Here is a 20,485-nt window from a genome sequence, read left to right as displayed (position 1 = left end):
GTTTGGCTCTTTGCGAGCCGCTTTCTTCTTCGTTCTCGCGGGCAATCTCACGTCTGGGGAAAATGAGATCGTAGCCCGAACCGTTCTACCGGTTCTACTTTTCACCTCTAAAGGGCTTGCAGCATGCTTTGCCGGTTCGGGCAAGGTAGATGTACTATGGTAGCGTAGGCTCCATAGAAGCCCATACGTTCAAAACATGGCGGCTTGTGGTGCGCAGCCAGCGCCGTCTTCGAAATGCGTGGACAACTAAAAAGTGACGTCATAATTAAAACAAAAACGCGACGTCAAAGTCACGTGTTTTAGTGACGTCATATTTGTGACGTCGGCGTCACGTGCTGCTTGGCGGGAAAAATAAACTGCTGAACGCCGTGGCTTCAGCGCGACACCCGACACGAGAACGAAGAAAGAAGACACGACGAGTGCCGACCACCAACGCTATCTTTAGGTAGTCAGTTCTCGTTGTACCTTTTTCCTTCGTCCTCGCCTCAGGTGTCGCGCTCACGTCCTTGGGAAAGCGATGGAATGTGACGCCGCCAGACAGGTTATACATAGCTTGCACCGACGTCACATCCGGTGGCCGTCGATAGCGAGTCGGCCATGCTGCCGAACCACTGCCAGACCGCCTCTAGCTTTCCGCTGCCTATGTTAGCTCGCAACGTGTCGGTTCTCGTCCATCCGTAGATTCGGTATGGCCTTGTGTGCCACCCTTGGCTGCTACGACCGTAGCGGCAGCTCCAGGCGAAAGAAGAAGCCGTTTAACACGAACTTCATTTGCATTCGTAAGATAATCGTAGGCATGCAAGTGCGAGCGCTCCATGACTCAGTACGAATCTGCGCGAGCTGTGGCTGGCTCGCATTAAGCGCGATGATTTGGACCCCGACAACCGAAATTTAATTGTGTGCGGAGTGCACTTTGTGACAGGTAAGAGGCTTGTGTCGTCAACTTAATGTTTACGATGTAGCGAACCACGACGGCCGCGCCTGACGCCGCCTAGGCCGATCGCTGCCGGAGCGCCGACGAAGCGTCGCTGAAAGACGAAGTGGCGCCGCTCTGCACGAGATCGCTTGGGTTGGACTGGCCGTCTACTGCGCTGCCCGCCGTTCTGCTCGCCGTTTTGTGTCGCCCGCTGTCAGCACCACGCCTTGTACCATTTGTGCAGAAACCCCCTTTCAACGAAAACGTGGGAAGCAATGGCTACACTCTTGAATGTTGCTGTTTTGATTAACGCCATCCAATTTGTCTGAAAACACAAACCCAGACTGGGTCCCGTGTCGCTGTATCCTAGCTACAGCACTAGGCAAGCCTTTTCGGATCGCGACGACCGCAGCGAGCAATGACTGCAGAGAAAGCGGCGTGCCGACCGAGGCCGAGCTTTTCGTCTCGTTGCTTGCGCATCGCAGACAGGCTTCACACCCACCTGCTGTAGAAATCATTGTGTGGCCCCATTGATTCGAAGGCTTTCATTTCTTCCAACTTCACAAAGCTGGAAGGAGTACACGATATCCCCCGTGGGCCACTTCGAGGAACACATCAACGCCCATCGTCGCGTCGACTCCCGGTCGCAGCGTGTACGGATCTGTATCGTCGCAAATTTTCACTTTGTCTGCGTAGCGTACACGCGCCGATCGAATAAATTCAGACCAGTAGCCTGCACTGAATGGTTCATTCGTCTCTGGAGTAGGCATCGCACTCTAAAGATAAGAAAATAATCCAAAGTGTCCGAGGAGTGGTCCGGCATCGCGGGGCAGACGGGCGGGGACGGCCGAATGGTTCGGCAGCATGGCCGCAAGCGTTTGATGGAGGCGGAAGTGACGACACGTGCAACCTATGCTCGCACATCGTGCAACCGCACACCTCTTTTTTGCGTACGGGGCCCCATGGCCACAGACGATGCCCTTTTGGGGCAAACGCGACAGAACCGCACCCAACCGAACGAAACTACAAAGAAGCGCTGGCAAAAGGGAAAAGGGAAACTGTACACGAACGATGCACACCAAGAACTCGGGCAACAAGCAACGAGGAAAAAGTAGGGCTAGCAGAATCGAGTTTCAAACAAAAGCAAGTAGAATGGTCAGAAGATATGACAAGGGTATGACATCAGAGCACCGTCAACCTTTTGCATCGTCCTGCTGCCATTGCCGCTGCTCTGAGCGAACGCTGTCATAAAATTTTTACAAAGCAAGCGCTATACTTTCTAACAAAACGCACACAACTAAAACATTTTAAAAAGGAATCACTGCAATTGTTTTTGAATGCTTTTGAAACACAAAATATGTCCTAATTATTTTCCTCTTCTAGTCGTGTTTGTCCACTCATTTCATTTTGGCGCTTTAGTTCCACCCCTAATTTGATGTCGCTAGCATTTAGTTCTGGACCGCATTCGAGCTCCGGCTTCGCAACCTATTTCAATTGACCTTGGTTCGGGTGCCGCGAGCGACGTAGCCATGGCTATGGCTCCGTTGCCCCAGCCATGTTTTCATGTGCAGTTTGCGCAGTTTGGATGGCAGTGTCTATGACGACGTAGCCATGAAGTAGTGCCTTTAAACAAGGCGCTTCGAATTTCTCAGTCAATTGGTCGACCACCCGTACAAGCTCCTGATGAAACTAACCGCTTCGAGACAAAAACGGAAACCAAGCAAGCCAAGCAGCGCAGCAGCGCTGTGCACATGGAGGAAGGAAAAAGAGAGGAGAGGCCCTTTCCACACAACACCAAGGGAGAAAAGTGTGGAGGAAATCACGTGGTTTTTTCGCTATCGGGAGGCCATCTAGTCCGGGCCGCTTAGCAACGGCGTCGTAGTTGCTGCTTGCAAACCGGGCGGTAGCAGACGGCCGCGGCGTAGCATTTGCGGTGCGGCGTAGGCGTACTTTTCTCAACTGCTCGAGTTTATTTTTGATCGTGCTCACAAGCTGACGTTGGCGCCGTTCACTCATATCTCAGGTGGAATTCACTGCAAAACTCTCGTTGTTGCGTGCAAATTGATTTCAACGTGCTCGGCGACCACGATCGCACGGGCATTTCGTCTACTGCGTCACTGCTCGGAGCCGTCGGGAGACCACTGCTGCTCACTGAGGAGCACTCGCGCTGTTCGTTCATCAGTGATTCAATACGCCGTGCGCTAGAGAGGTCGTCGGCATATTGTGCGGACGTTTCACGTCCTGTGCGTGCAGTGTGCGTGTACCATTCGCGCTCCCGTTTTCATCGGCAGTGAATCCTCGTTGCTATTAGGCGTGTTCTTGCAACGCTCCAGTGCGTTTTTCGCGATTGCGCTTGTGTGAGCGGCGGGGGCCATGATATGGGCGGAGGGCGATATTTGAAAGGAAGCAGCTGCGCTCAATTTGCCCTTAGTATACTGCAGAAACTTTATTACCCGCCCGTTTCAAGCGTGTAACGTTTGAAGCGTCTAGCGAGCTCTAGCTTCTGGGACGTGCCGGGCTGAAGTGTATTCGTTCATATCGTGGCCAAGTCTGTGTTTCTGGTCGCGCGCTATGCTTAGACCGGTTTCCTGTTGCAGGTTTGCAATTGCTTTTCTATCTGATGTCATAGTCAAGAAGTGCGAAAAAGGCGAAGCTCTAACTGAATTAGGAGGCCTTTTCTCACGTGTTTATTGTGCCCATGTCCTGTGATTGTGTTTTTTGGGGTAAAAAGTACTTAGTGAAATGAGGACCCACATGTGCGCTGAATTTCATTGATGTCTGTGGTTATGTTGAAGAAAAATAATTTGATGCATTCAATCATTACGTACAATAGATCAACTTTCATTTTAAGGCGGAAGCCTTTAATGTCTCATCGTTGTAAGCAGCAGTTGTCGACAGAAAATGTCACGCTTTTCAATTGGTGGAAACGGTCGTGACGTCACAGTGCGCGAATTTCAAACGGGGCCAATTGGTTGGTTTGGTTTATGGGGTTTAACGTCCCAAAGCGACTAAGGCTATGAGAGACGCCGTAGTGGAGGGCTCCGGAAATTTCGACCACCTGGGGTTCTTTAACGTGCACTGACATCGCACAGTACACGGGCCTCTAGAATTTCTCCTCCAAAGAAATTCTAGCCGCCGCGGCCGGGATCGAACCCGCGTCTTTTGGGTCAGCAGCCGAGCACCATAACCGCTGAGCCACCGCGGCGGCAAACGGGGCCAATTGCACTTTGGCTAGTAACCATGCAACCAAATGAAGGGATCGTATAGTGATGCTCCAAGTAAGTGGGACTGACCTTAGTTAATTGCTTAATTACCCAATTAGCCTAATTAGCTTTACTAGTCAGGCCATATAAATAAATAAAACCGATTAAGAAATTGGTCGAGCTCAGGAATCGAACCCCGGTCTTCGGCGTGAGAGACGAGCATGCTATCCACTCCGCCATGCCAGCTTTTTTTTTTTTCCTTATTGCCTGTTTTTGGCTCATGACATTGCACAACAAAAATACACACAACGCTATATACATACGACACTGTCGTGGTCAGCCAGCACGAGACTGGCTTCGTCAGCTTAAAATTCCCGCAACATACACAACGGCTCTAGTCTTGAGAGCCATTCGGGAGGCTCCGCAGCTGCTTTTTGGATTGCAAGAAACCAGTCCACGCTTTCCCGAAAATAAATTCGGGCCGGTCGTGCGTCTTTGTCACAATGGTAGCCTGCCATTCTGGAGCGCCATATACAGTGGAGGCCCAAGAGCATTATGAGATCAAAAGGTGCCCCATCCTCATTATCAGTGCTTAAATAGCGAATTCCGTGCGCGTCAAGTGGTAGCTCTTTCTTTATGGTCCTTTGTAACACGTCCCAAAAATAAACCCTTTCCCAGCAATGCAAAAAAACATGGTCTATTGTTTCAGGCTGTTTACAAATTAAGCAGTTCGATCCCCACGGTAAAAAGAAATCCTTTCCCTCTAGAAACTTTTTAACTGGTAACGTCCCGGTGTGTAACTTAAAAAAGAAAGTCTTTACTCCTGGTGGCACCTGCATTTTCTTCACCCTTTTTAAAACATCCCCTCCCAGGCCTCCACTGTACAAGGCCCTATACATGGGCTCTGGGAAAACAATATCACAAAGATCATTGTACAACTTTTTCCTTTTGCTTTTCCACAAATAATCGGTGGAAAAACGTGCCGAAAGAAACCGAACGCTTGCTACAATCTCTTTGTAGTAACCAAAAGTTCCACCAGAGAGCTCTTCTGTGGATACCACAAACTCCGGCAGCAATCGCCGCAGCTTCACTGGGCACACGGTGCGCAAGAACGGGTTTGTGACGTCGCGAAAAAACAAAAAACGGTTCACCAGCTGCCTTAAAAAGAGGTGCCCTAGCCCTAGCCCCCCGTCTTTTACCCGCCGGAACAGGTTCGTTCTGCTACAACGTTCCCATTCGGACGCCCATATGAAAACTGCAAAAATCCTGTGTAGCTTCTGAACGTTCACACGCGAGCAATGCAAAACCTGCATCACATACCAGAGTTTGCTAATAAAAAAAAAGATTGCAGACTGTAGCTCTGGCGAAAATTGAAAGGTTGGTGCCTTTCCATTTCCCAGCTCGGTCACGTGCGTCTTTAGTTTGCTCTTTCCAATAGTCCTCGCTATCGCGATAAGCATCGAGCGGAATGCCCAAATACTTGCCCGGGGTCGTCGCCCACGGTACGTTGGCGAAATGGTCCGGGTGGGATGGCCACCATCCATGCCAGAGCCCAAGGCACTTGGACCAGTTAACCCCGCTACCTGTGACTTCGCTGAACGCGCGTACACACCCGACAGCTTCACTTATGCTCCCCTGATCAACCGTAAATACTGCAACGTCATCTGCATAGGCCAGCAGCTTAACTTCAGCTGCTTGTAACCTAAAGCCATTAATACTATTGTTTTCTATGATTTTCATGCACAGCGTTTCGATGTAAATACAAAACAAGAGAGGGCTGAGGGGGCAGCCCTGACGCACCGAACGCTGCACGCTAATGGGGGCCCCCAGACTCTTGTTAACAATCAGCCTCGTCGTGCAGTTTCGATACGCCAGGGCTACACCCTTACGGATAACTGAACCGACGTTCACATGGTCTAAAACGGCAAACAAAATTTCATGAGAAACACAATCAAATGCCTTTTCAAGATCAATCTGAAGCATCGCTACTCGCCCATTGATGTCATCACAGCTTTCAAGCCTACTGCGCGCTTTGTGAATGTTGGAAAAAATTGAGCGCCCTTTGATTCCACATGTCTGGTGGGGTCCAACAATATCCGATATCACTGTCTGCAGTCTACGCGCCAATACCTTCATAAAAATTTTGTAGTCCACATTAGTGAGTGCTATGGGTCGATACGCTGTAACCAATTGTAATTTCTCTATATCATCCGTTTTAGGTATGAGCACTGTATGGGAGGTCCCAAAACACGGAGGCAATACGTTTATTTTATAGGCTTCGTTGAAAATTGTACACAGCACTGGGGCAATTTCGTGCTTAAATTCTTTATAAAATGCCGCACTGAATCCATCTGGTCCTGGTGATTTTCCTAGGTTTAACTGATCTATCGCGTGCTCTACCTCGCTGTGAGTTATTGTTAGTTCCATTTTCTTTTTGCTTTCTTCGTCAAGCCGTGGCATTGCACCAAGAAACTGATGCGTAAAGGCTACTGCGTCTACAGGAGTCGATGAAAAAAGCCTCTGGTAGTATTCATTAAAGGCTTCTTTGATGTGGTCAGTGTCTGCCGATAAGATACCCCCCCATTCTATTTTATCGATGTGATTTCTTTCAGCGCGCGCTTTTTCTAGACCAAGAGCCATGCCAAGCTCGATGGTTTGGAATGAACAAAGGCGCGTCTAGTGAATACGGTGTCTTCACTCACTCTCATCCTCATCCATTCCCTTCCGGTGAGGTTTAGGTGTCCACCGACAAATGAGAGACAGATACATTTCCTTTCCTCAAAAACCAATTTACCGACGAGCGAGGCGTAGAGCCGAATGCGCGATGGCGTTCTATGGATTCCTTCGCAGCGTTGCAAGACGCTGTCGCGTTCCACTCTTAGGGGCGAAGCTTAACATCTTAACCACACATCAGGGACCACACTTTAGGTCAAAAAAGTGCCCCCCTGAATTTTTACGGGTGCCCACCGAGATATGTGAGACAGTTACTGCGTAATTTCCTTTCCTCAAATACAATTTTCATTTTCTTCATTACGGCTCCTCTTTATCTATCTTCTTTCACTCCCACTTCCTCCCTTCCTCTACGGTGCGGTTCAGGTGTCCAGCGAGATGATAGAGAATTACTGCGCCATTTCCTTTCCTCAAAAAGCGTTGCGTTCAAAGGGCAAGGCATCGCGCCGAACGGGTGGTGGCGTTCCGTGGACTCCCTGGCAGCGCTACAACTCGCTGTCGCGTTCCACTCCTAAAGGCGGAGCTTATAAGCGTCATTAATTAGCAGTTAATTAGTATTCAGGCATTAATCAGTAATTAACAATTAATTAGTGATTTGCCATCACTTAGTAATTAGTACTCAATTATATGTGACGCCACCAGTGCCACAGAAACAGCGAAGGTGGTGCGGAAAACGCTTCCGCCTCTACCCACTTTAGACAGTCAGAGTGCCGCCTGAATTTTTGTGTTGTCATCACGAGTAAAGTGTGCTACTATGCAGTGACATTAGAAGCTAGTATTTCATCAAGTAGCGAAAAGCGGTGCGTACAGCTGCAGCTCTGCACATTAAACATGAAACACGGCATTGAAATGATGCACAACACCGGGAAACTTATACTGCAGCCACTGGGTACTCATAAACTTCTCGAAGTCTGAAAAGCTACGGTAATATATATTATGAACAATACTAGATCTGTGGATATGTGAAACATGCTATGTTGCCATGCTACAAAGGATGGATTTATGGAGAGGGGCAGTCACATTTTAAACATTTATTTCTTGGACTTTTTTCATTGAGAAAAAGATGTTCAGAATGGTTATCCTGTGTAAAATTTCAGATAAACCCTCCCCTGCTGTCTACTATATGCACTTTGGCCCTCTCCGTTTCTGTCACCTGCGTGAGTGGCTCTTGGAGTTGTGAATCAAAAGTCATTGCTGGCACGGCCACCAATACAACACGTTATGATATTACATTTTACATGATTATTACACTACCTTAGAGATTTTTCTTCTTTAATAAAGGCGAAGGGTTAGTTTTGTTCACTGCAATATCTATATAAAGATACGTATGCACACAGGATCCCGAGAACTTCATTCATAAAACTCATTTATTTTCTCACAAAAAAAAACAACTCATACGGAAAAACGTGGCTATTTACAATATTTTCACATCATATACAACAACACAAAAGCTTCTGCTCTACAACAAAGTCATCAGCTGCAAACAAATGGCATTTGTCCAAACTTCTACCCCGTACATGCAAACCTGCGGGGGCCTGTGCCCATGCGGTAGCACGCTCCTTCGTTGGCTTTGAAACGCGCGCGCAATCGGCGCGGCGGCGAAACGTCAGCATGACGTCAGCCCGGACAAGATGGCGCCGAGCTTGTTTCCGGCTTCACAAAATGTCACGTGACGGCCTCTCTAATTTTTCTTCCTCCATGTACAGTGAACTATATATATTCTAGGTCACTCTACTCCAAGGCTGTGCAGTATCCTCGAGCAGCTGAATCAGCCACGAGACACTTTCGTATTTCAGCGCTTAAAAAATAGTGCTGATTCACCTACAATGGCTACAGCCCACTGATCTCCACTAGGGGAGCTGGATGCCGCATCGGGCGCCCGAAAGTGGGCTTCTTCGATTAACCGCGCTCGGGCAGCCCGCTGGCGGCCCGCAAGTTCGTCTCTGACAGGAAAACGCATCATGGTCACGTGGGCTGGCGCCCACCGGAACCAGCCCGCCGGCAATCACGGCGGCAAGCAAGTCGCGGATCCATGGAGTTTCTTACTATTACCTAGAGGGAAAGCTGGCGGCGCTGCACTTCAGCCACCATGGACGCCCAAAGCATCATGGGGCGGTGAGCTACTTGTTGCGGCACAGTCATAATTTTTCGGAAACATGGAGTGGCACTACTAAAACGTTTCATTCCGAAAACTCTGTTCGTGTGTGCGCAGACGACTTTCCCGCGAACGCAGTGGGCAAAACCCATAGTAGTGAAAACGCTACGACACACGACGCCAATAAAAGGTTTCACTTTTCCGAAATGCCATTAAAAAATCTTATAGTATTTAAGCAACAACATCTTTTTTGAAAACATATTTACTTTTAAAAGTGCGCCTGTTAATTACGAAATATTAGTTTTGATAGTGTTCACTACTTGGCCAATAGGAGAGCGAGTCGCATCTTATTTTGGGCAAACTTTGCACTTAAATGCTTTTCTGCTCGTTTGTTGCAATCATTAGACAAGATATTGAATGTTAGGACGTTTGTAGTTATCAAACAGCTTTATTTTTCTATTATTTTTTGGCCAAAAGTTGCAGTTCCGCAACAAGTAGCTCACCGCCCCATGATGCTTTGAGCGCCCATGGTGGCTGAAGTGATCTCGAGGGGTCGCCATGCAAACTCCCATAGACGGGCTGCCAGCTTTCCCTTTAGGTAATAGTGAGAAACTCTAAGCGCGGATCACGGAGGGCAGATGCTCTCTCTAGCTTCGCGTTCTGCGTCTCATTGCTACGCACGCGTACGGTAGAAATAGGCTGCTTGGTATCGAAAACAACGACTTGCAGTTATTGAGGGCTGCGTGCCGCAGACTGCAGAACATGCAGCTGATCAAGCTCGCACTCGTATACATCGGCAACGACAACGCGAGCGTGTGCCTTCGGTGCACTGTGTAAGCTTCAAAAAATCCTCAAAAGCATGCGATGAGCAATCGCAATCTAACGTGTTTCAGTCGACACCACATAGGACGGAAAAACTGCCCGTGCGTTGTTTATCAAAAGACATGCTGTACTCTCGGATTATTGCGTGTTTGCTTACTACGCAGTAAGTATATGACCGCCGACGATCGACCCTGGTGGACTCTGCTGCGGTCGTTGCGATTTCTACGCTCGTAACCTGCTTCCTGTAAGCTGTAAGCAGAAAAGAATCTGGGTACGTTCGTGCAACTGTAGTCTGTCGGCCGCCGGCTTTTGCTGCGGGCAAGGAACGCATAATCTCGGCAAAAGCGCATATCAGCTTGTTGAACGTCCACCTAGAACAAGCGGGTGCACTGTATAAAGTTAGCTGCGTATCGTTTCTGTAATAATACAGCTTTATAGCAGAGAACTGGCACTGGAATGAAAGGCGCTACAATAAAGCCCTCACAATAAAACCCTGCGTGTCGGCGCCTCACGTTCCGCGTGTGTTTGCATGACGATCAGCGCTAGAGCTCATTTTTATCTATTTTTTTAAATGAGCCAAACGCGAGGAGGTGCATGCCTGCGGTACTTCTCAGATATTTTGAGTGTACGTGGCAGAAGGCCCGAGCATGAAGCTGTACAACAGTTGGCGACGACAGAATCAGCAGTCGGCGCGACAATTCTGTGTGGCCACATATATGCCCGCAGAGATGTCTCGAGCAATGTGCTCGTGAGGGCTTTTAATAAAGGACATGTTTCAGTCAAGCGTTTTTCAAAGCGTATCCACTTTTGCACTGCGCCAAACGCAATGAAGACCATACGCTCTCGTATCGCGCTCAACCAACACTTCGTAAAACACGTTCAGCACATGCATATATGCGCGCGTCTGAACGTGTACTCGGAACTGGAATCCGGCTGCTCTCGTGAAAGGCCTCGAACACAATCGCAATATCCGCCGGGCGCACGAAATTAACAGCCGAAATATTTTGTGAATCAGAAGTATGCGATCGTAATATGAAGCGAGCAATTGGGCTTGCGAGGTGGTGAGACGATCGAAATATGATCGCGCATACGCACGCAAAACATATCAATAAACAGCGAGAACTACAGCAAAAGGTGCCATTGCAGGCGACACAGTCGATATGCACCGTGGCCTAACGAAACAAGCGCCTGCATCGCGCAAAACATCGCATGAAGAACCACGGTCCTTCTAGTCCTTATAACCCAGGTGAAAATATTTCCCAGCTCAACTGGTTTATGGAACAATTTCCAGTTGGTTCCAGTTAGAACCAAGTGGGACCCTTTGGTTCCAACTGGAACCAACTGGAAATTGTTCCATAAACTATTTTGGCTGGGAAAGATTTTCGCCAGGGAAAAATGGCCGCGCAAGCTTCCCGCTACCATACACCTCTCTGTCGTCTGCTAGCTGCCCGAGCGCTGCCAGCACAAAATCGTCCTGGCGAGTCTGGCCGCCGGCTGGCAGCCCGAAACCGCCCAGCCAGAGAAAAACGAACGCGTTCCGGGCAGCCACCGGAAGTGGGCGGAACAACCCGAGAAAATCGAGCGCGCTCGGGCAGCCCGCAAGCAACCCGAGGGCTGCCAGACATGGAGGAAAAAAACTGAGGAGGGAGCGTCCGGCGACAACCTTGAAGCCTCGTCTTAACAAGTAAAGATATAGCAAAAAAAAAAGAGAGTGTGTCCCCCCCGTGCATAGAGTTTCTTACTATTACCTAGAGGGAAAGCTGGCGGCGCTGCCCTTCAGCCACTATGGACGCTCAAAGCATCATGGGGCGGTAAGCTACTTGTTGCGAGACAGTCGTAGTTTTTCGGGAACACGGAGTGGCACTACTGAGATGTTTCATTCCGAAAACGCTGTTCTTGTGTGCGCAGACGACTTTCGCGCGAGCGCAGTGTGCAAAAACCATAGTAGTAAAAACGCATAGGCACACGACGCCAATAAAAGGTTTTACTTTTCCGAAATGCCATTAAAAAACTTCTTAAAGTATCTAAGCAACAAAATATTTTTAAAAACATATTTACTTTCAAAAATGCGCCAGTTAATTACGAAATATTAGTTTTTATAGTGTTCTTTACTTGGCCAATAGGAGAGCGAGTCGCTTCTTTTTTTGGGCAAACTTTGCACTTAAAGGCTTTTCTGCTCGTCTGTTGCAATCATTAGACAAAATATTGAATGTTAGGACGTTTGTAGTTATCAAACAGCTTAATTTTTCTATTATTTTTTGGCCAAAAGTTGCAGTTCCGCAACAAGTAGCTCACCGCCCCATGATGCTTTGAGCGCCCATGGTGGCTGAAGGGGTCTCGAGGGGTCGCCATGCAAACTCCCATAGACGGGCTGCCAGCTTTCCCTCTAGGTAATAGTAAGAAACTCTATGCCCCCGTGATCGCACCACGTGATAGCGTGCGGTAAAGTCTAGCCCCGCTGCGCGCGCGCATGCGCCGATTAGCGCGGCAGACTAACTGTAGATCAACTTCCTTGCTGTAGACGCCCGCGCCGCGGGTCGCGCATACGCGCGCACTGAATTATACCGGAATCAAAACATAAAGGACCGGCTCGGAGAGCGAAAAACTGAGGGAGAAAACGACTTCAAAACACTCGGCTTGCGAACGCTGGCCGCGTGACGTCATGCTCCCTCCTTAGTTTTTTTTCCTCCATGCTGCCAGAGGTGGATAATCGAAGAAGCCCAGTGAAGCCACCGGAAGTAAGCGGCCTTGTCCCGGAAGTAAGCCTTTGGCAGTGCATGAAATCGGACCTCAGCACGGTTTTTCAGTTCCAGTTTTGTTTTCCCACTTAGCATTTCGTCTTTCCGCTGTTCTCGTCTTTTTCCATGACAATGCCTACCTTTTGCGCCGCCAACTGAGCGAGGAGACCAGCGAAGTCTTCGGGAAGGACGTTTCAAAAATAAGGGCCCATTACATTTCAATGGGGCGACACTAGCAGACGACAGGACGTCGCTACACACAGCAAGTATGGAGCCTCGTCTACTCGGCTCGGTGTCGTCTCGTTTGCCTAGCTTCACCACCTCTGCTCTTTATTGCGATGCTCAAGCCCAAGTTATGCTATCAATGGGGGATAAATATAAGAAAGAATAGGTTGAAACATTCACCAGGCAGCTTACTTTGCAGCGACCATTTTACCGAATTATATTTAGACCGAACCGGAGCGAGGGCTAGGTGTCGACGGTGTTCGGTTGGTTCACATTAGCGCCTCCAAAAGGTATGGTACTGCTTCTTCGACGGAGCATGTTTCGTGTTGTTGCAAGTTAAGCCTGAATGGTTTTTAATTCGTGGTGCTTGGTGCAGTTGACTTCTAACAGCGCTTCTCACGCGCACTGCACCATTCGCCTTTCTTGTCAGTCGTTCCTCTCGCGCTGTGCCTTTTCTTTACTGCACGAAAATTCGGTTTTAAGGTGACCTAGCCTCATCGTCATTCCACTACTTCTCCTTTACGCTCGGAATACAAGAACCAGTCAAGAACATAGTGTTTAATGCACGTACCCCTTTGCCGAGGCAGGGTGAGACCTGCATGCCTGTTTTCTTCGCTTTCGCTGAAATTACAGCGTTCTGCACACAATGCTCACATTTCTCGCGTTCAGCTTGCTTGTTCCTTTCATATAACAGCAGACATCACACGAAAACAGCGCAAAAAACTGAGAACGAAAGGGCGAAAGACATGACTGTTTGCATTGAAATACACAGCAGACACCCGACTTCCGGGACAAGCGGTCCAACTTCCGGTGGCTTCACTCGCGCTCGTCTCGGAAAGCGGGAATGCGGCATCCAGCCACCTAGTGGAGATCAGTGCTACAGCCGCGGCAAGGGAGTGACACTCTCATAGAACCATAGAGTTTCTTACTATTACCTAGAGGGAAAGCTGGCGGCGCTGCACTTCAGCCACCATGGACGCCCAAAGCATCATGGGGCGGTGAGCTACTTGTTGCGGCACAGTCGTAATTTTTTGGGAGCTTGGAGTGGCACTACTATGATGTTTCATTCCGAAAACGCTGTTCGTGTGTGCGCAGACGACTTTCGCGCGAGCGCAGTGTGCAAAAACCATAGTAGTAAAAACGCATAGGCACACGACGCCAATAAAAGGTTTTACTTTTCCGAAATGCCATTAAAAAACTTCTTAAAGTATCTAAGCAACAAAATATTTTTAAAAACATATTTACTTTCAAAAATGCGCCAGTTAATTACGAAATATTAGTTTTTATAGTGTTCTTTACTTGGCCAATAGGAGAGCGAGTCGCCTCTTTTTTTGGGCAAACTTTGCACTTAAAGGCTTTTCTGCTCGTCTGTTGCAATCATTAGACAAAATATTGAATGTTAGGACGTTTGTAGTTATCAAACAGCTTAATTTTTCTATTATTTTTTGGCCAAAAGTTGCAGTTCCGCAACAAGTAGCTCACCGCCCCATGATGCTTTGAGCGCCCATGGTGGCTGAAGGGGTCTCGAGGGGTCGCCATGCAAACTCCCATAGACGGGCTGCCAGCTTTCCCTCTAGGTAATAGCATAGTCCTTCAATGCTTTTATGGTCATGAAACTTCTCCGTAACGCTATGGGCGAGCTTCATATGTTGACCGCGCCTTCCACGAGGCGGCGCTGAGAGTCCTGTGGGGGCAACGACGCGAGGAAGCGAGCGTCTCTACGGCCGCGAGTCTGTGGGCGGAATGGGACGCCGGCGGTGCGGCTGCAACTATTTTCTTTTTCACTTTGCCTTCGTTTGCAAAATAAGTACAGTGCACGTTTGCAAAATAAGTACAGTGCCGAACACTTGCTGCGTGACGGGTTGCCGCTCCGCCTACGGAGGTACGCAGGAAAAGGCCTCGCTGTTCTGTCTGCCGAGCGACGCCGAGCACCGTAAAATATGGAAGCGGGCGATACCCTGACAGGAAAGCGGTGGATTTAGCTTCGACTCCAAGCATGTCCGTGTCTGCGAGAGGTATTTTGCTCCACGGATTCGGTCTCATGAGTTTGTGATTAACGGCGAAGCAGTGTCGCTGCAATGAGAGAAGCTGAAACTCAGGCCCGTGGGACGGCGCCGTCCCACGGATATTCGAAGGCCTACCAGCGTACTTGGGCACGAATCTGTGACGATGTTGCATTTCAGACAGCTGTGCTCTTCAATGTGCTGATGGCTTTTGGTGCGAAAGCACTACTTTATGGGATCAAACCCGACCAAGAATCTTGTGGCGTCCCTGAATTTAAGGGTGCAGAAATAAAATGAATATTGCCGCGACTGGAAATTTCGAACCCCCGGCGGCGCGAACAGATCAGCTCTGCTGGCCTGTGCACGAGAGCAGTGTGCTATCGCAGCAGCCGATCACGCCTCGTGTTGTTGTTGCCTCAAAAACGATGGCATATACCCAAGGTGGGAGATTGGCCGGGGTTTCGTGCAGACCCAAACAGGGAAAAACTAAACTGCAACACACTCTCGCGCTGCGCGCATTGTACACCGTCGTCTTCATCAACGTCCACCTTCGGAACCGGCTTAAGCTTAACTTCAGTCTAATATCGTCGCCAGACGTGCCAACAACGCAGCAAAGCAAAACCATGAGCCAAACAGGCTAAACGCATGCGTTCGCACGTCTGCTCAGTTTAACCACGTTGAATCCCTAGCGGTTTTTATTTTTTGTACATGTTTCTCCGCGATTTCTATAAGTGCTCATTTTTGGTTTATTGCGTGGCCGCTCACACCTTGTCTCTCATTTTTGTAGCGCGAAGCCAGCACATGAGCAATGAACAACAAATATTCACAATTTCCTTGCACTCGTCAGCGCCTCCGTAGTCACAGCGCGACAAAGTGTAAACAATGGCTTATGTAGCAAGAGTCTTCAGCAGCTGGCTTTGCCACCTTCGAAAGTGTCAGCAAAAAAAAAAAAAAAACTTGAGATAGCACCATCAAACTACTGGTCCATTCGTCATGTGATCGCTTTTGTAGCGCGCACTCCAGTTCTTAAAATGCCGCCATAACGTCTTGCTTACAGCATTATTGAGATTGCAGTATTTCTCACAAGGTAAACGCCAGCCTTAAAGGGGCCCTGCACCATAATCTGAGTGCATTGTTTTGCTTCCTTGTTGTAATTGTTGAGTTATGGCGACGCTATTACCACCGGTCATAACACGCATATTTCTGTATTTAATATTTTAAGTTGCTCGAGAATCAAAATCATGGCACTGACGGCGTCGGCACACTGCGGTGATATTTTGCATTTTTGCAGCGGATATGACTTCAGCTGGCGGGCGATTATGATTGGATGAACAACTAATAACAAGCTGTGTTCGTGAGCAAAAATATGTTATGTTTTGTTGTGTCCTTTTATATTAAATTGAAAAAACTAGCATCTTTTCTTACGCAAAAGCATTTCAAAGCTTGTTAGAAAAAAAAGCCCCAGCAGAGGCGCTGGCTATTACTTTGCAGCAAAGAACTACGTGGCCTCCTGCTGCGCCGCTCTGCCCAAGCTCCGCCCACCATAGAGTTAAAAGAAACTCTATGCCGCCCACAACCGGTGTCGCACTTCGCCGCCGTGCAGCAGTGCCCGAGCGCTGCTTGGCTTGGTATACAAATATCGCAAGGAAAGACAAGATCGCCTTGTTATCAGAAAGACTGCCAGCTATACTCGAGCAGCGACAAAGCATGCCTGCTTATGTTGCGAGCTTACGGCAACGGCACCGCTCGCGGGCGCTCCGGGCGACGAGCTCTGCTGCTGCATGGCTGCCGTGGTCGTCGCTAGGCCTATAGCTCGTTTGCGTCGAAGTCGCAGCGGCCGGCACTTCGGAAGGCGCCTGCGCTATAATAAAAGGCCTACTCTTCACACCGCTTTTCTGTGAACAGCATTATCTCGCAATAAAATAATAGCGTGGTCAATTTCCGCTACGCCCTCAGCAGCGGAGCTAGCGGGCGGCAGTCGAGCCGGACCCCGTCGGGCCAGAGGCAGCTGCGAGGCGGTTCTCGCAACAAATTCGCTCGTGCCACAGTTGTCCCTTTTACCAGCAACTCGGTATTGGCCAGTGACCCAGAAAAATTATATATTTCTCATTTTCCTATCCCAGGCTTTATTACTTACGTCAAGAACACTCTTTAGCTCGTTTTTATGACGCCGGCAGACGGGATCCCGTCTGCCGGCATCCAGGCTGGCCGGCCGGCAGGCTCGGCTTACTTCACGTTCGCACAAGAAAATGCAAAAACAGCCATGCTACCTGAAAGGATGCTTTCTAGATTCGAGCAACGACAGCATGCCTGTGCTAGAGTGGAGCTTTCGGCTCCTTCGCTCCGTCTGTCTAGCGCCCACGTGCTTGTAACCATGGAAACGACGCCGTCAGCGTCAGCGGAAACGTGCGACCAGGAAACCATGAGAAGCTATCTTCCGGGACGTTGTGGTGACGTGCTCGTGCACGCTGTTTCGATTGGTCTCGCCGCGTATCGTCATTGGGTGAGTGAAACGGCAAAGAGAAGACCGGGAAAATTTGAGTAGAGGGCAATTTTTTGTTTGCTTCTATTTTGAAAATTCATTCCTTAATAACTCCCGTTCTAGTGCACCGATTCCAGTAATTCTTTTTGATTCGGTATCTGCGTGTCATGAAGAAATCATCTAAAGCATATGAAAAAAGCGTTGCTGGGCCCCTTTAAGCAGCCTTGTGCACTTAGATGAAAGCGAGGACTTGGCCGAAACAGGCGCAGCCCAGACACATATCGATAAGTTACTGACCACTACGCTAGATATTCCAGAGTGATATTGCAGGCAAGTTGCGGTAAAAATGAATGCGAAGGATGGGCCAATGTAAAAATATCGCTTTTTTGTAAAAAGCAACGAGAGAAAGTAAGCGCTTTAATTGTTTGCCAGGAAACAGCCGCCAACAAGGTTTACTAGCGGCCGTCGTCGATCGCACAGGCTTTTTAGTGTCTCGATGTTGCAGCCAAGCTTTCAGGTGATAACCAGTAAAGTAGCGTCCATCCTAAGCCTAAATACCGATCCCCAGAAAGCACAACTATCAAGCGAATATAAGCCTGTTGGACCGAAAACAACCGCTGCGAGCAGGGCTCGCGCAGCGACTCGTGCCCTCTCGCCGACAGCCGCGCCACCAGCGGCGCGCGCTGTCCCTATATGAAACTTTGGCCGGAGTTTCATGACCAGAAAAAACATTGAAGGACTATGGTAATAGTAAGAAACTCTATGCATAGAACCAATGGGGACGTTTTTTTTTTCGAAGACGATGGTGGCGGCACCTGGGAGAGGCGGTAAACGCATAAAAAATCCAATATGGCGGCGCGTTTAGGCGGCTGGTGCTGGCGGCCGCTAGCTTGATCCAAGCTTTGTAAATACTGGTGATTAACTGATCCCGCGCTGCATTCACGCTTGATTTCCTAAGTACTTACGGAATATGCTCACTCGCTTTTGTATTTAGATGTGTCTGTTGATGTAGCATGGTGCATGGTGGCGAGCGGCGCGACTGCTTAGCAGCTGCGCTCACTCGAGAACGAAAAGCGTAAATGGTTTTGTACAAAGAACAATTTATTAAAACAACATCAGCAGAGACAAACTATGTTCAAAAAGTGATTTTAGGCATCAGTGGCACTGCAGTATCAGTAACAGGCATCCTAAAAATCAAAATAAAAAAACGCCATTATGTAAACTTAGAAGACATGAACGCACAGAGAATATATAGGGGATAAAAAAAAGGTATCAAGGTAGGTACAGTGTACATAATAAAATGATACATGAGTGAATATAGGTTTGTACGCGACTTTGTGAGAAATTTAGGTAGATAGCAAGGAAGTAAAACATCTGACATGTATTGAAACGCATCAGTCTGTGACTATGAATAAACACACGCAGAGAAAGGCAGCGAAAAATTTCAACCTTTGACTCGTGTAGACGAAATCACAGTGCGTTGGGCTAGGGACAACATAATATGCTGCAGTGCTAGTTCTTAGTATAAAGACTCCAAGAAAAGCTCACTGTGTGACTCGACATGACGCCAATGCCGCTGCTGCAGGGCGAATGCCGCCGACGTCGCCGTTTTCGCCTGCGCGGCTGACCGGGCGTCGTCTGCTTGCCGTCTGCTGCCGCGTTACCCGCGTCGTCATCTTCGCAACTAATTTCTTTGATATCTTATTTTTAACACCTATGGCTGGTTATAAATTAGTTCATAAGAATGTTTTTATTATCGATAGTGGTCGATTGATTGATTGTAAAACATTTTATTCGCCGGGAAGAGCTTGGCAAGAGGTCGCGTTAAGTGGTCGAAAAATTTCACTTTTATTAGGCTTAACTGCAGCCGCGTTTACCGCCAATACCAGGATCGCTGCAATCGTTTAGACCACGGCGCCACCCTCGGCGCAGACGCGCAACTTGCTACATGCTACAGCCCTGGCCGCGGTCTCGCACAACATAACGGCGGCTTTGTTTTTGGCTGACGCGCCTCGTTCGAAAGTTCACGTTTGCGTTGTTAAAAAGTGAGATGAAGCTTGCCACCTATGAGGCGATCGTGCGAAAGCTGGCATGCCTGAACTTACGCAATTGTTTAGACGAAGTGCGGTACTGTTTTCCTGACGTGGACGTAGTCACTCTTCGCAGCATCATCTCATCCGAAGCCCAGCGAAACATCAAAAAGACGTACCACGTTTTAACGTCTCCGCCAGCCGCGGACGAGCATTACTACTACTTCAAGGCGTGCGTCAAGGCACGCGAACCGCCCGGTTTTCTTTTGGGCTACGCCGACAAGATCCGTATTTCGCCAGCCCTCATGGCGCGCCTGATCGTCGAGAAGCACTACGAGCGAGAAGAGGAACCCCCATCAAAACAGGACATTAGTCAGATGCTCAGAAACAGCGCCATCATCGAGGACGGCCCGCTGGCGGCCGAGGTGTTCATATGCGTCGTGAACGACAACACCTACGGTCCTCTGTGCGACGCGATGAAAAATTCCATTGGCCTGGAGTACGAAATTCACCTGAAAACACAGCTCAGACTCCTGGGACTGACCTTTGTGGACGAGGACGCGCTCAGAGAACGCGGCTACGACAAGACTCCCGACACCAAATTGGAACTGCCGATCATGGTGGACGGAACCATCGTGAATTGGATAGAGAGCAAAGCGCAGTTTGGCGATCCCGACTTGCACAGGACTTACTCGCGCGACCAGTACCAAAGCTACTGGAATCGCTTCGGGCGCGGCCTGGTCATCTACTGGTTCGGTTTTGTCGAGGAGATCGTCGGGAGCCGTGACGGATTTATAATCCGTGACTACATGCCTAGGAACGTTGTGCGAATGGAAGATGTTATGGGCATATAGCTTGAAGCTGATCCTGTGAACAATGGCGCGCCTAACATAACACTGCATGTATTGGCTTGCGGTCATCGAGCAGTTTTGTTCACGTGGTTTTGTTCATGGGCTTGCACGTGAATCCACGGGCGCCATTATGGCGTACAGCATGCAGCTTGAAGCAATGCTTCATTGGTGCAGAATAAACATGCGCTGCCTAAACGATCACTGTGCCTGTGCATTCTTGCTAAAAGAGACATTACGGTTTACCGGCCGCCGGCTGCGCTTGGCCCCGCCCCTACTACTGCGCATGCGCTACGGAGGCGCCCGGTAATCCGGCATAGTCTACGCTATGCTGGATGCTTCTATTGACTGTTATTATAGGTCAAGTGTGCGGTTCTATCGTTCTTAGACGTT

At 48.9% G+C, this 20,485-nt stretch overlaps 1 pseudogene; it reads left to right on the top strand.

The window, feature by feature from the left end:
* The first annotated feature begins 19,122 nt into the window (after positions 1-19,122).
* Positions 19,123-20,293, top strand: LOC149355403 (CDAN1-interacting nuclease 1 pseudogene; annotated as a pseudogene).
* Positions 20,294-20,485: the final 192 nt, after the last annotated feature.

This window comes from Amblyomma mixtum, chromosome 3 (assembly GCF_055824585.1).
Source record: "Amblyomma mixtum isolate Tamu chromosome 3, ASM5582458v1, whole genome shotgun sequence".
Taxonomy (NCBI): Eukaryota; Metazoa; Arthropoda; class Arachnida; order Ixodida; family Ixodidae; genus Amblyomma; species Amblyomma mixtum.
This window is presented reverse-complemented; position numbering and strand designations above follow the sequence as displayed.